The sequence below is a fragment of the Coregonus lavaretus genome (genome assembly GCF_964263955.1).
Source record: "Coregonus lavaretus genome assembly, chromosome: 24".
NCBI classification, from domain to species: Eukaryota; Metazoa; Chordata; class Actinopteri; order Salmoniformes; family Salmonidae; genus Coregonus; species Coregonus lavaretus.
The window spans coordinates 35831982-35844763 of record NC_140011.1 but is presented as its reverse complement, the minus strand read 5'-3'; the positions used below and the strand labels follow the sequence as shown (position 1 = coordinate 35844763).

General features: G+C 46.5%; 1 pseudogene across 1 annotated transcript; it reads right to left on the bottom strand.

Annotated features, from left to right (window-relative positions):
* Window positions 1-48: 48 nt before the first annotated feature.
* Window positions 49-12470, bottom strand: LOC311099850 (uncharacterized protein CXorf58-like; annotated as a pseudogene). The gene is made up of 8 exons: window positions 12460-12470; window positions 11274-11376; window positions 10899-11040; window positions 10682-10813; window positions 10310-10393; window positions 4573-4718; window positions 446-605; window positions 49-302 (listed from the first exon to the last, which is right to left on the bottom strand). The product of its transcript is annotated as an uncharacterized protein CXorf58-like (transcript).
* Window positions 12471-12782: the final 312 nt, after the last annotated feature.

Genomic DNA, 12782 nt, shown 5'->3' with positions numbered 1-12782 from the left:
TTATTTTAGTTCTGTATCCTTTAGTCTTGCTCCAGTTGAAGTTCTAGTTCAGGTGGGCATCACATTGTCCATATCGTCCAGAGCAAGCTGCCTTATCCACGAGCAGAGTTTCTCTGCTTCCTCTTCCCACTCAAAATCTGAGAGTGAATCCTCACTGGACTCTTCCTCCAGTGCCAATGGCACAACTATCTGGGGTGCTTCAGGCTTAACAACACTTCCTTCCATGTTTTTCTCGTCTATTTTTTTGCAGGTTCCATTCTCTTATGGTTGTGTTTTTTCTCTGTTACTTCCATATTCTCGTCTTGTAGAAATAAACTGATCAGGATTCAAGAATGGATACCAGTACTTGAAAGTTGCTTCCTCTTCTATGTCCTGTTTTCTAATGCACAGGGTATTGATTCATGTAAAATAACCGAGCAAGTAAAATGTATGGTGTGCATATCACCTTCAGTGTACCCCCAAGGATATACAGATGTCTCATGCGGGCAGCTGTGGTGCGTGCACGGGCAGGGTGGCGAGTTGAGGGGAGGGGTAAGGAGCTAGTGGCAGGTTGTGAGGCATGGGTTGCTGTAGAAACCACAGAAGAGGGGGGCGCAGCAGGAGACCTGTAATCAAGTGAAGACTATATTGCCATGATGCCAACTGTCACGAGTCATAAACCCACAGTTACTCAAATAATGTTACTCACACACACACTACTGACGTCACACACTTACACTTGCACGCACACACCCCTCACATATACGCTGCTGCTAAATTATTATATTTATTACTACCATTCTGCTGATGTTCACTGTTTATTAATTGCCATTAGTATCTAGCTATTTATCCTGCTACTGGTCACTATTACTCCTGTTTACATGTTTATACATTATATTACCATAAGGATATTACCATAAGTATTTATATATTCCTGCTACCAGTCTCTCACACACTCACAATAACACCCACACACACCACTTATGCTGCTGCCATATTGCTTATTATTATTATTATTATTATTATTAATCCTGCTACCAGTCACCTCTCCCTGCCTACATGTACCTCAACTACTCCATAATCCCTGCACATTGTACATTTGGTACTGGCACTGACCCTGTATATACTATACTTAACAAAAATATAAATGCAACATGCAACAATTTCAAAGATTTTACTGAGTTACAGTTCATATAAGGAAATCAGTCAATTGAAATAAATTAATTAGACCCTAGTCTATGGATTTCACATGACTGGGGAGCCAGGCCCAGCCAATCAGAATGAGTTTCTCCCCACAAAATGGCGTTATTACAAACCAAAATACTTTTCAGCACCCCCTCAGATGATCCCGCAGGTGAAGCAGCCGGATGTGGAGGTCCTGGGCTGGCGTGGTTACGCGTGGTCTGCGGTTGTGAGGCCGGTTGGATGTACTGCCAAATTCTCTAAAATGACGTTGGAGGCGGCTTATAGTAGAGAAATTAACATTCAATTCTCTGGCAACAGCTCTGGTGGACATTCCTGCAGTCATGATGCCAATTGCACGCTCCCTCAAAACTTGAGACATCTGTGGTATTGTGTTGTGTGACAAAACTGCACATTTTAGAGTGGCTTTTTATTTTCCCCAGCACAAGGTGCACCTGTGTAATGATCATGCTGTTTAATCAGCTTCTTGATATGCCACACCTGTCAGGTGGATGGATTATTTTAGCAGCTATGTGATTAGGGTTATTACATCTATGATAGGAATGAGAATATCATAATTTTGTTGTAATGTGCTTTGACATAACGAGAGATGTTTTCAGCCATGCAAATACATTACTGTCTTAATCCTCATAGTCCAGCAATGTGAATAAATCTATGTGGTTACTCGCTGAAATGTACCGAAACAAAAAAGGTTTGAGCGACTCAGCCAAGGCAATGTGCCGTTACATTTTTCATCCAATTCCCCCACCCCTTGTTCAAATGAGAAATGCTCACTAACAGGGATGTAAACAAATTTGTGGTCAAAATTTGAGAGAAATTAGCTTTTTGTGCCTATGGAAAATTTCTGGGATCTTTCAGCTCATGAAACATGGGACCAACACTTTACATTTCTACATGCGTTTATATTTTTGTTCAGTGCCTTCAAAAAGTATTCACACCCCTTTACTTTTTCCACATTGTTGTTTCACAGCCTGAATTTAACATGTATTAAATTGAGATTTTGTGTCACTGATGGAATTTTGTTTTTAGAATTTTGTACAAATTAATAAAAAATGAAAAGCTGAAATGTCTTGAGTCAATAAGTATTCAACCACTTTGTTATGGCAAGCTTAAATAAGTTCAAGAGTAAAAATGTGCTTAACAAAATCACAATAAGTTGCATGGACTCATTCTGTGTTAAATAAAAGTGGTTAATGTGATTTTTGAATGACTACCCCATCTCTGTACCCCACACACACAATTATCTGTAAGGTCCCTCAATCGAGTAGTGAATTTCAAGCTCAGATTCAACCACAAAGACCAGGGAGGTTTTTCAATGCCTCGCAAAGAAGGGCACCGATTGGTAGACAAAAAAAAAACAGAGACTGAGTATCCCTTTGAGCATGGTGAAGTTATTAATTAGGTTTGGATGGTGTATAAAAACACCCAGTCACTACAACGATACAGGTGTCCTTCCTAACTCAATTGCCAGAGAGGAAGCAAACTGCTCAGGGATTTCACCATGAGGCCAATGGTGATTTTAAAACAGTTACAGAGTTTAATGGTTGTGATATGAGAGAACTGATGATGGATCAATAACATTGTATTTACCCCACAATACTGACCTACAGTGGGGGAAAAAAGTATTTCGTCAGCCACCAATTGTGCAAGTTCTCCCACTTAAAAAGATGAGAGAGGCCTGTAATTTTCATCATAGGTACACGTCAACTATGACAGACAAAATGAGATTTCTTTTCTCCAGAAAATCACATTGTAGGATTTTTTATGAATTTATTTGCAAATTATGGTGGAAAATAAGTATTTGGTCACCTACAAACAAGCAAGATTTCTGGCTCTCACAGACCTGTAACTTCTTCTTTAAGAGGCTCCTCTGTCCTCCACTCGTTACCTGTATTAATGGCACCTGTTTGAACTTGTTATCAATATAAAAGACACCTGTCCACAACCTCAAACAGTCACACTCCAAACTCCACTATGGCCAAGACCAAAGAGCTGTCAAAAGGACACCAGAAACAAAACTGTAGACCTGCAGCAGGCTGGGAAGACTGAATCTGCAATAGGTAAGCAGCTTGGTTTGAAGAAATCAACTGTGGGAGCAATTATTAGGAAATGGAAGACATACAAGACCACTGATAATCTCCCTCGATCTGGGGCTCCACGCAAGATCTCACCCCGTGGGGTCAAAATGATCACAAGACCGGTGAGCAGAACCACACAGGGGGACCTAGTGAATGACCTGCAGAGAGCTGGGACCAAAGTAACAAAGCCTACCATCAGTAACACACTACGCCGCCAGGGACTCAAATCCTGCAGTGCCAGACGTGTCCCGCTGCTTAAGCCAGGACATGTCCAGGCCCATCTGAAGTTTGCTAGAGTGCATTTGGATGATCCAGAAGAGGATTGGGAGAATGTCATATGGTCAGATGAAACCAAAATAGAACTTTTTGGTAAAACCTCAACTCGTCGTGTTTGGAGGACAAAGAATGCTGAGTTGCATCCAAAGAACACCATACCTACTGTGAAGCATGGGGGTGGAAACATCATTCTTTGGGGCTGTTTTTCTGCAAAGGGACCAGGACGACTGATCCGTGTAAAGGAAAGAATGAATGGGGCCATGTATCGTGAGATTTGGAGTGAAAACCTCCTTCCATCAGCAAGGGCATTGAAGATGAAACGTGGCTGGGTCTTTCAGCATGACAATGATCCCAAACACACCGCCCGGGCAACGAAGGAGTGGCTTCGTAAGAAGCATTTCAAGGTCCTGGAGTGGCCTAGCCAGTCTCCAGATCTCAACCCCATAGAAAATCTTTGGAGGGAGTTGAAAGTCCATGTTGCCCAGCGACAGCCCCAAAACATCACTGCTTTAGAGGAGATCTGCATGGAGGAATGGGCCAAAATACCAGCAACAGTGTGTGAAAACCTTGTGAAGACTTACAGAAAACGTTTGACCTGTGTCATTGCCAACAAAGGGTATATAACAAAGTATTGAGAAACTTTTGTTACTGACCAAATACTTATTTTCCACCATAATTTGCAAATCAATTCATTAAAAATCCTACAATGTGATTTTCTGGATTTTTTTTCTTCTCATTTTGTCTGTCATAGTTGACGTGTACCTATGATGAAAATTACAGGCCTCTCTCATCTTTTTAAGTGGGAGAACTTGCACAATTGGTGGCTGACTAAATACTTTTTTCCCCCACTGTACCATTTTGATTTTGAATACTGTGTTGTTGGGAAGGGCTTGCAAGTTAAGCATTTCACTTTACCTGTGCATGACACAAATAAAACTTCAAACTATATCAGCCTATATCAAGTAAAAACATTGTAGATGTTATACAGTGGCGAGTTTCACTCGGAACGCCCTCCAGAACTCGACTTTATGCCTACCTGAGCATACGAGGAGGGATTCCATTTTCTCCTCCAATCAGAGGGCAAGGAACTCGAGGCACTAAAAGCAGAAGCTCTTCCCTTATCCTGCCTGCCACAGTACACTTCCCGCCAACCTCCAAGCCATCCCACTGTTGGATGTTCCGTGACAGTGTTATGTGGGCAGCTTGTCTCTCCCTTTTCTGTTTCCCTTCCTCCTTGTTTTGTCCCCTCTTTTTCTGTTGTATGTGTGTTTGTCCCCTTTATGTGGGTGTGTCTGGAGTGGAGCAGGGGGCGTGCTCAGGATCGTCCTCTCCTGTGCAGCTGCGGGTTGTTTCCAGTGATTCCTGCCTACGCAGCTGCATCCTATTCTCTCATCAACCTGCACTACTTATTCCTGGGCATGGCTCTCCACCGGCGCCAGATCGTTGTTCTTACCAGAGCGGTAACTTGGCTCACCAGTATAGTTATTTTGTCTTTGTCTTCAGCCTGGCTCTCCACTCTCCTTAAACTGTCGTTTGTTTTGTCTTCAGTTCGGACATACCTCCCAACCTGCCTGCCTTCCTGCCTGTCGGTCTGCCTGCCTGCCTGCCTGCCTGCCTGCCTGCCTGCCTCAGCCTCTCCTTCCTCCGGAGCCGACTAGCCCACTCTGTTCCTTTACTTCAGTTGTTTTTGGACTAAGACAATTTGAACTTTTATTAAAATATTTTTGTTTCTTCCACTCCCTTTGTCGTGTTGGTTTCTCTGAGTGCTGGGTTGAACCATAGCCTTAACAGAACGATCTGGCCATGGACCCAACAGAGAAACAGCACGGGGCAAACAAAGACAGCTTCCAACAAGCTATCCAGGCTCAAGGAACGTTGCTAGGACAGCATGACCAGTTGATTCGGACTCTTGTGGAAGATAATCATCAACTGCTGAACCAGGTGACTCAGTTAACTACACACGTCTCTAAATTATCTGTTATCAGTTCTCCATCTCTCTCTGACCCCCAGTTTGATGCACCCCAAGTTGTTTCCTCGGACACTAGGCAGGCTTCGTTCCGTCGGGAACCCCCTGTCACGTCGCCTGAACCGTTCAATGGAGAATTGGACAAGTGCCGGGGATTTTTGCTTCAGTGTGACTTGATTTTTCGGCAGAGACCACTGTCGTTTTCTACTGATTCATCTAAGGTACATTATGTTCTGGGGCTGTTAAGAGGGAAAGCTCTGGTTTGGGCTGAGGCTGTGTGTTCAGATCAAACTTTGACTGGATTGACTTTTGCTGATTTCTCTGCTAAATTGAAGACTGTTTTTGACCATCCTGACCATGTGGGTAATTCCTCCAAGATACTTTTTAATTTGAGGCAGGGTTCTAACAGTGTGGCAGAGTACTCTATTGAGTTCTGGACGTTGGCAGCGGACTCCAAGTGGAACAATGTGGCACTTCAAGGAGCATTTCTAAACGGTTTGAATGAAGCCATTAAGGATGAACTGGCTGCTCGTGATGAGCCACATGATTTACATTCTCTCGTTTCCCTGTCCATCAAGCTAGACAATCGGTTGCGGGAGAGGCGTCGGGAGAGAGGCGATCGGCCACATCTAGGAGGACGAGTTCCCCAGCCTCCTACCACTCGAGTCTCGCCTCTCCGGAGTCGGCAGCTTCTTGTTCCTGATTCCATCCCGAGCACAGAGGAGGAACCTATGCAAGTGGGTCGAGCTCGACTACCTCCAGCTGAGCGGCAACGGCGCCTCCAGGCGGGTGAGTGCCTGTACTGTGGAGACGCCACACACATTCTGGCTACATGCCCTAAGCGGCCAAAAGACAAGGCTCGCTCGTAACGGTGGGTCTACTTGCGAGCCCAGAGTTAGATCCTGAACCCATCATTCCCCGATTACAAGTACCTGTAACCTTACGTTTCCAGAGTCATTCCCTGCCACTCTCAGCTCTCATAGACTCAGGTGCAGAAGATAACTTTATTAGCCACCAGTTCGTTACACAAGCTCGTATCCCCATGGAGCCACTACCTACCCCCATCCGGGTCACAGCCCTTGATGGGCGCCTCCTCGCGGAGATAACTCATCAAACCACCCCCGTTTCCCTAGTGATTTCTGGCAATCATTGTGAAAGCATTCAGCTAAGAGTTATGTCTGGCTCAGCTACCTCCCTAATCCTTGGCTTCCCCTGGTTGGCTCTTCACAACCCACAAATTGATTGGACACGTCACACCATTTCCAGTTGGAGCACTAACTGCCATTCCGAGTGCCTGAGGTCAGCGGTTCCCCCCACTAAGTGTAACCCAACTCCTCCCTCAGCTCCTCTTGATCTGTCATCTGTCCCCAAAGAATACCATGACTTAGCGGAGGTTTTCAGTAAGGACAAGGCTCTGTCTCTACCACCACATAGGCCTTATGATTGCCCTATTGAACTGCTTCCTGGTGCTCCCTTGCCCTCTAGTCGGTTATACAATCTGTCCCGACCGGAAAGAGAGGCAATGGAGCAGTACATTGGTGATTCTCTGGTCTCGGGCATAATCCGTCCCTCGTCGTCTCCTTTGGGTGCAGGTTTCTTTTTCGTGGAAAAGAAGGACAAGTCGTTACGCCCCTGTATCGATTTCAGGGGTTTAAACAACATAACTGTTAAAAACAAGTATCCCCTTCCACTCATCAACTCCGCTTTTGAACCTCTGCATGGCGCCACAGTGTTTTCCAAGCTCGACCTCAGGAATGCTTATCACCTTGTCCGAATCCGAAAGGGAGATGAGTGGAAAACCGCTTTCAACACTCCACTGGGACATTTTGAGTATTTGGTCATGCCCTTTGGGCTTTCAAATGCCCCTGCGGTTTTCCAAGCCATGGTGAACGATGTTCTTAGGGATTTTTTGAACCGTTTTGTCTTTGTATACCTGGATGATATTCTTGTTTTTTCCAAGTCACCCGAGGAGCATGAGTCACACGTCCGTCAAGTCCTTCAACGGCTCTTGGAGAACAAGCTGTACGTCAAAGCAGAGAAGTGTGAGTTCCACAAACAGTCTACATCGTTCCTTGGATTCATAATTGAGAGCGGGCAGGTGAAGGCGGACCCCGAGAAGATCCGGGCAGTGACGGAATGGCCCACACCCACCACCCGTAAGCAACTTCAACGATTTTTGGGCTTTGCTAACTTCTACCGTAGATTCATTAAGGGTTTTAGTAGAGTGGTGGCACCCCTTACAAGACTCACATCTCCTAAAGTCCCTTTTCGGTGGTCCCCTGAGGCGGAGCAGGCGGTAGGGGTTTTGAAGGAACTGTTTTCCACCTCCCCCGTGTTGATACACCCCAATACCTCTCTGCAGTTTGTTGTGGAGGTGGACGCGTCGGACTCAGGTGTGGGAGCAGTCCTCTCCCAGCGCTCCCCCACTGACCAAAGGCTTCACCCCTGTGCTTTCTTCTCCAAGAAATTGTCACCCACAGAACGGAATTACGACGTTGGAAACCGGGAACTGCTGGCGGTCAAGCTTGCACTGGAAGAATGGCGGCACTGGCTGGATGGAGCTGAATTGCCGTTTGTGGTCTGGACTGACCACAAAAACTTGGCTTACATCCAAGCCACTAAGAGACTCAACTCACGCCAAGCCAGATGGGCCCTGTTTTTTAGTAGGTTTAACTTTATTCTTACATACAGACCGGGGTCAAGAAATGTTAAACCAGATGCTTTGTCCCGCCAGTTTGCTGACCCTTCGGAGACCAGCGAGCCTGAGGCAGTCCTGCCTTCCTCATGCGTCGTGGCGGCTGTTCAGTGGGAGATCGAGTCTCTTGTGAAGACTGCACTTGCCACGGACCCGGGACCGGGTGATGGACCTCCCAACCTACTCTTTGTTCCCGAGACGGTCCGGTCTCAGGTGTTGCAGTGGATTCACACCTCCCGTTTTGCTGGTCACCCTGGGATGAGACGCACGTTGACGCTGCTTAGGAGACATTTTTGGTGGCCTTCAATGGAAACTGACGTTCGGGCTTTTGTGGCAGCCTGTTCAACCTGTGCTCGGGGCAAAGCCTCCCATCAGTCCCCTTCGGGGCTGCTGCTACCCCTCCCAGTTCCCAGCCGTCCCTGGTCCCACATTGCCATGGATTTTGTCACCGGCCTACCCAAGTCTGAAGGTAATGATACTATACTTACCATTGTGGACAGATTCTCTAAATCTGTCCACTATATAGCATTACCAAAATTACCGTCTGCCAGTGAGACAGCGGACCTCTTAGTCCAACATGTATTCCGTCCCCATGGAATACCTGTGGACATCGTATCTGATAGAGGCCCACAGTTTACTTCCCGTGTTTGGAAGGGTTTCTGTTCTGCTTTGGGTGCTTCCGTTAGTCTGTCCTCAGGGTTTCATCCCCAGACCAACGGTCAAACAGAAAGAGCCAATCAAAACCTCGAAGCAACCCTTCGTTGTGTGGCTGCTCAACATCCATCATCCTGGGCTAAACATCTGCCCTGGATAGAGTACGCCCACAACTCCCTCACCGCCTCTGCCACCGGTCTTTCACCCTTCGAGGTTACCATGGGTTATCAACCCCCTCTGTTTCCTGCTCAGGAGAAGGAATTGGCTGTTCCTTCGGTTCAGGAGAACCTCCGCCGCTGCCAGAGAGTGTGGAGCGACGCTCGGGAAGCATTGCTTCGGACCACCGACAGGAACAAGACAACAGCGGATAGGAGCAGGACTCCCGCACCTGTGTTTCATCCTGGTCAAGAGGTTTGGCTGTCATCTAAGAACGTACCTCTTCGTACCAAATCACGCAAGCTGTCTCCTCGGTACCTGGGTCCGTTTGTGGTGGAATCCATCATTAACCCCGCTGCGGTTCGTTTGAAGTTGCCTTCAGCCATGAAGATACACCCTACCTTCCACGTCTCCCAACTGAAACCTGTGTCCTCCAGCCTTTTGTGTCCGCCGGCTGATCCACCTCCACCTGTTCGCCTCATTGACGACCATCCGGCCTACACCGTCAGTAGGCTCCTGGACTCTCGGAGGCGGGGTAGGGGTCTCCAATACCTAGTCGATTGGGAAGGTTATGGACCAGAGGAGAGGTCTTGGGTCCCTAAGCGTTTTGTGTTGGATCCTCAGCTGATCACGGACTTCCATCACGACAACCCTGACAGGCCTGGTGGGTCGCCAGGTGGCGACCATTGAGGGGGGGGTACTGTTATGTGGGCAGCTTGTCTCTCCCTTTTCTGTTTCCCTTCCTCCTTGTTTTGTCCCCTCTTTTTCTGTTGTATGTGTGTTTGTCCCCTTTATGTGGGTGTGTCTGGAGTGGAGCAGGGGGCGTGCTCAGGATCGTCCTCTCCTGTGCAGCTGCGGGTTGTTTCCAGTGATTCCTGCCTACGCAGCTGCATCCTATTCTCTCATCAACCTGCACTACTTATTCCTGGGCATGGCTCTCCACCGGCGCCAGATCGTTGTTCTTACCAGAGCGGTAACTTGGCTCACCAGTATAGTTATTTTGTCTTTGTCTTCAGCCTGGCTCTCCACTCTCCTTAAACTGTCGTTTGTTTTGTCTTCAGTTCGGACATACCTCCCAACCTGCCTGCCTTCCTGCCTGTCGGTCTGCCTGCCTGCCTGCCTGCCTGCCTGCCTGCCTGCCTCAGCCTCTCCTTCCTCCGGAGCCGACTAGCCCACTCTGTTCCTTTACTTCAGTTGTTTTTGGACTAAGACAATTTGAACTTTTATTAAAATATTTTTGTTTCTTCCACTCCCTTTGTCGTGTTGGTTTCTCTGAGTGCTGGGTTGAACCATAGCCTTAACAGACAGTCCCCGAAGACAGAGCGACCTCCAGCTGTTCTCTCGCCCTCCAAGTTGTGCAGGCAGCTCGTCAAGGTGACTTGAGTACTAAAATGGTCATACATAGTGCTCATAGATTTGTCTGGGAATTATGTCCATTGCATATGGTGCGGTTGTTCCATGTATGACATAAAATCATTGCTCCAAAATTGTTGTCGTAGCTCCCGGACAAAAACACCAAATTCAACTCATTGAGGGCTTGATGATTAGTTGACAAGTTGAATCGGACGTGCCTCGTCCGGGGCTACAACAAAAATGTGTGCTGTTGGAGATACTTGCACTGGAGTTGGGAAAACACTGGTGTAGGCTACTCATCAAAAATGTTCTCAATCTCACCTGCATAAAGTCCCTCATACAGGTAATGTCAGATATGTCAGCAATCTTCCTGCCTTGTCTCTGGATCTCATGAGCAATAATGTGATTGATGAATATCCTATTTCCCATCATCCTGCAGGTGTCTGTTGTGGCCTGCATGGAAGCACATACAGGTTTAGATCAGGGGTAATCAACTCTTACACTACGAGGTCCAGAGCCTGCTGGTTTTCTGTTCTACCTGATCATTAATTGCACACACACCTGGTGTCCCAAGTCTAAATCAGTCCCTGATTAGAGGGGAACAATGTAAAAATACAGTAGAACTGGTCACCTTCTCTGGGGCTGAGTTGGTGGGGAATAACAGGTGCAAGACAGTGCTCCTAAACAGTGCCATGACAAAAGGAAAGAAATGACTGGCTTTACTTTTTGGCACACTTACATAGGTGAACATTTTATATAATGACTAGCCTATTATATCAGATTTTCACACACCTCGCAATAGGCCTATATAATTTAGTTTACATAAAGGCTATAGCCTATTTAAATCTGAATTGGAATGTTGCGTTGATCAATGTTGACAACAAGGCTGCCTGCATCTCTAGCATTCAGCAACGGGAACAGTGAGCAACATCAGTTGGAAAAGTCTCCTGTCTTGGTGAGACCGCCAGTATGTCTTGATCTTCTTCGCGGCAAACACACGCTCCTCTTGGTTGCATCTGCATGATTTAAATTATAATTACAGACTCAGAATATACACTATATATACAAAAGTATGTGGACACACCATAGACAAACATTGGCAGTAGAATGGCCTTACTTAAGAGCTCAGTGACATTTAATGTGGCACTGTCAAAGTCTGTCCATATTTCATTAATCGTCTGTCCTCGGTTGCAACACTCACTACCTAGTTCCAAACTCCCTGTGGAAGCAACGTCAGCACAAGAACTGTTAGTCGGGAGCTTCATGAAATGGTTTTCCATTTCCGAGCAGCCGCACACAAGCCTAAGATCACCATGCGCAATACCAAGTGTCGGCTGGAGTGGTGTAAAGCTCGCCGCCATTGGACTCTGGAGCAATTGAAACGCGTTCTCTAGAGTGATGAATCACGCTTCACCATCTGGCAGTCCGATGGATTATTCTGGGTTTGGCGGATGCCAGGAGAACGCTACCTGCCCGAATGCATAGTGCCAACTGTAAAGTTTGGTGAAGGAGGAATAATGGTCTAGGGCTGTTTTTCATTGTTCGGGCTAGGCCCCTTAGTTCCAGTGAAGTTAAATCTTAACGCTACAGCATACAATGACATGCTAGACAATTCTGTGCTTCCAAATTTGTGGCAACAGTTTGAGGAAGGCCCTTTCCTGTTTCAGCATGACAGTGACAAAGCGAGGTCCATACAGAAATGGTTTGTCGAAATCGGTGTGGAAGAACTTGACTGGCCTGCACAGAGCCCTGACCTCAACCCCATCGAACACCTTTGGGATTAATTGGAATGTCAACTGCGCCTAATCGCCCAACATCAGTGCCCGACCTCACTAATGCTCTTGTGGCTGAATGGAAGCAAGTCCCCGCAGCAATGTTCCAACATCTAGTGGAAAGCCTTCCCAGAAGAGTGGAGGCTGTTATAGCAGCAAAGTGGGGACCAACTCCATATTAATGCCCATGATTTTGGAATGAGATGTTCGACGAGCAGGTGTCCACATACTTTTGGTCATGTAGTGTATCTAAGTGAGACATTTAACAACAAAGGCAGACTTGATCATGTGAGCCTCGTCTTGTGTAATGAATATATGGCCCCTTACCCATATTTCATTATCCACTCCTGTAATGTTGTTAGGCTACTGACAGTGCATTTTCCTGCTGTGTTGTATCTTGTTAGAGAAGAGTTGCTAAGGGATGATTAGAATACTGACTTCAGGAGCCAATGTCAAAGCCACATTTCCTGAGCTAATGAGCACTGGAAAAAGACCACAACAACTTAACAGTAAACTGAATTGTCGACATTTGCATTCTGATATTTGTTAATAAACAAGTTACTATCAAGTAATTATCAGGTTATTCATGGGTCGAGAGCACCGGCCTATAGTAGATTAACCAGAATTGAGCGAAGGTAAACGAGTTACAG